Source organism: Olea europaea, chromosome 23 (assembly GCF_002742605.1).
Source record: "Olea europaea var. sylvestris chromosome 23, O_europaea_v1, whole genome shotgun sequence".
In the NCBI taxonomy this organism is placed as follows: domain Eukaryota; kingdom Viridiplantae; phylum Streptophyta; class Magnoliopsida; order Lamiales; family Oleaceae; genus Olea; species Olea europaea.
The window spans coordinates 1893572-1897529 of NC_036259.1; positions in this window are offsets into that span (position 1 = coordinate 1893572).

Consider the following 3958-nt stretch of genomic DNA (forward strand, 5'->3'; position numbering starts at 1 on the left):
GAGGTCGTGGTGGCTATGTATTGAGACTTTACAATGAGAACATTATGCTCTCTTTATTATACGATCGATTCTTCGAGAGCAACGTATGTTGAGACTATACTTTATTTACCGAATAAAGTCGAGTGGAAAGTTCTCGATCATATTCTCCCACTTAATACATTGTTGCCACCAAAAGTTGAACTGCGTGATCTGAACATCCATGTACATCTAGAATACCATCTACCATAAAGTTTCTTCGACCGCGTAAGTGCGGCAGGTGTAGAGCGATAGGACATACTTGCCAATTTTGTACAAGTCATATTCTCCTAAATGACAATTAGATCGGTGTGTAATAATGTCGTTGTTAAATGAACAATATTTACATTTATTTTACAATATACAAAATTAATTCGTAACTAAATAAATAATCATTTCATAATTACAAAAAAAAAAATTCAATGTATGCATAAATTTTACAATATTTACAGTTATTTCATAATTAAAAAAAATTCAATATACAGCATTTACGTATCACAATTAAATTCATATAGATGACACGCTAATTTATTTCCTCAAATATGTATCTATGATTGGTTAATTCTATCAACTTTATGTGTTATATTCAAAAATTCAATGTACTTTATGGCATGCATGTCACAATCGTCCCTCCAATTAAATAATAATGTGTTAATTCGGTTTCTTGCAGCTAAAAACTAAGTTTTAAGTTTAAAAAAATACAAATACTTACGATATTGATTGTCTCGCCGTCGTCCTGTCCCGCATGATAGCTAGTCTATCCTTCACAGTCACTCCTGCTTATCTAACCATCAGAGGAACGATCACAGCCATTAGCTCCAGGTTTTGTTCGAGTTGACCCTGTGTGAGACACAAATGGTCGGGATCGTACACATATATAGTCGAGTTATATTAGTCGATCTCTACAATAATACAGTGATGATTTGTGATCACTAGAATGTACACATATGTACAACCCTCCCATGGCTTTACCCCAATACTCGATGACATCCTAATGATCCACTCGAGCATATATTCAAGAACCGTGTACTCGTTATCCATAAGTTGGATATGAACTCGATATTCAATATGACTCGATCAGAAATGTAAAATGATTTTGGATATCTTTTCATCTTGATCATGCAATAGGTCTATGGACAGATCGATGTGCTACATCAAGAAACACCAATAAAAAAGAGGGAGTTATTTCATTTAATAGGCAAAAAATTATGTATACATATAAAATAATAATATGACTGCTTCACTTACATCATTGAAGAGCTAAGCTCCCAAAGAAGTGATGTCATGGAACCACGTATAAGAGTCCAGGATCGTTCTTTGAGCTATCATGCTACAAGCTCTGAAAAAAAGAAGAAGATAAAATGTTAAAAAAAGCTTAGCGTAGCGTATTTTACTAAAATCATAGAATACTTGAGCAAATATTCTTCTCCACTCTGTTTCGAACGCCTTCTACTTAGCATGGTCCACCTTTCGAAAAAGATTAGGGTACGTTCAGTCGACGAACCTCCTCCTCTTCGCCTCAGCTAAGAAGAGAGAGACTACGTACTGTAACAGCAATCTCGACCTACTGTCGACCACCTGTTCAGGCACATCAACAGCATACTTCTTACTCTTAGTCACCGCGAATGTCCTCTCCTTCTTCATCCTAGGGATAGCTACATCCTTTTCCCTGGAGACCACCACCTCCTGGGGCCTCGCCACCACCTCCATCTCGAGGCTCACTATCTCCTCCGTCCTCCCTTCCTTCGCTACCTCTCTCGTCCCCATTGGGGCCACCCCTTCGTCCTCCCCTCCTCTGCCACCTTTCACATCCTCATTGGGCCACTCCTTTTCGCTCTACAAATAATAAAAATAATTCTAATGCATCGTCTGTCAACAACTATGGGTGACCCCCCTCTCCATCATCCTCCCAATCACCCTCTACTCTACCTCAAAACTTGCTTGCTATATCACTTTGAAGCGCTACAATCTCATCCTAAAGGTCTACAAAGTGTTCACATAACACTCCAATATTGTAGTATAAATCGTCGACCTTGCTATCAGCTATCGTCGTAGCGTGCCGACTTGGCCTGATCATCGAAATAATGACTCTGATTGTGTACAAGAGATCTATATGGGAGTGTCTGGAGGGGGATAAGGAGATCTCGTAGACAGAGGTGATGCCCCTGACGAATGTGATAGTTGATCAATTGGATCGTGCTTCTACACAAATAATAACATTAAAAATTATTAACTTAGTTAATAATTGTTAACTCATACAAAAAGGTAATCAATAAATTATATTCAATTTACATACCCAATCTTAGTCCAGAACGAAATTGAACATCCGGTCGTTTTGAGTGTGCAGAGTAACTAAATCAGGTAGAAGACCTCTACCATCCCCCTCCCCGACAGCATCAAATTAGTTATGATTTCAAACTGACATATTGATATTTCAATTAGTTAATGATCATGTAATGAGATTTTAAACTACGTACAATATTAATCACAAATGTATAATACTCTCATGAGAGTCGTCTAGGAAAGCCGATCATTGTTTCTCAAATGGACATCCGTCCGCTCGAGATGCTCGCTAATGATGCATACGAAGGCAGAGTGTTTTTCCTTGCTTCATAAAATGGGTACCTAATAAGGAAATAGTCTCATATACCCAAATTTGCAACACATACAATTATTATATATAAATTTAGTATAAAAAATATTTTAACGTTGATTATGTTGAACATTTACCTTCACTATCAAAGGCAATCCACAGATATCATACTTACCCAGGGATCCCTTGGGCTTCAAGTGTTATCTATTGAAGATGTGTATGGTATCCTCAAAATATCTCCGACCTCACGGATAGTTGTTGAAAGCGTCGATGTTGTCAACGATCTCTAAATGGAAGATGATCGCAATCTTTTTGTGATAACACTGTACCACGCTCTCAAGATGTAGATCAGTCCTAGCTTTAGTCTGTTTAACATTTGGTCGCACTCCCTGATTGCGCCAATTAGCGACAGAAGAATCATCTCATATCCTTCGAAATAAGTATCATGCAGCCTATTGCTTCTATGAATACCGTCACGAGCTGCTTCATCGCCCGTAATCTTTAGTCTGGTCATCAGGGCAAACTAGAACAAGAAGAACATAACGACTTTGCTCTCGAGGTCAAAGTGGAAGGCACTTCTGTTGACTGACCTGAGTAACCGACATAGTATTCCATCGATGATCTGCTTGGAGTATTGGACCTCCCTCAACTGATAGAGAGACTAAAAGAAGGATTGACATAGAATATCTGCGTGCTGATATCCAGCAGCTCTAATACAATAGTGAAACTGTCAAAACTATAGTTCTAAGTAGCTTTCTCTGATATCTGTCTCAACTCCATGTCCAGATGGTATTTCTTCCTACAAAAATTCAAATGTTAAAACATTGAACAAGATATAACGAAATAAAGCATAATCTCAAAAAATGAAGCGAACGGAATTGCAACAACTATATGTGAAACGTAGATTCATTTTACATCGATACTAATAAAAAACTAAATAAATTACAGACAAAAGTAAAAAAATAATTTATTATATAATTTTTTAATTAAAATGTAAGGGAAAAATGGAAGAAAAAGGGGGAAAAAAGGAAAAAGGAAAGGAAAGCAAAAAGAGGGAAAAAAAAAAAAAAGAACGGAAAAATGGCCGACTCTTTGACCCAAATGATGAATGAGATGAACATTCCATTTAAAAAAAACAAAAACAAAAACAAAAAAAGGTGGAAAAAACACAATAAGGAAAAAATGGAAAAAGAAAAATAGGGAAAGAGGGGGGGGGGGGGGAGAAAAAAAAAAAAAATAACTTGGGGAAGGAGGATGTGGTCACGGGTTAAAACCCGTGACCACAACACTATGCGGTCGCATAGTGCAACCCAAAACCTCCCAATGGTTTTCGGGTTAGGTCTATGCGGT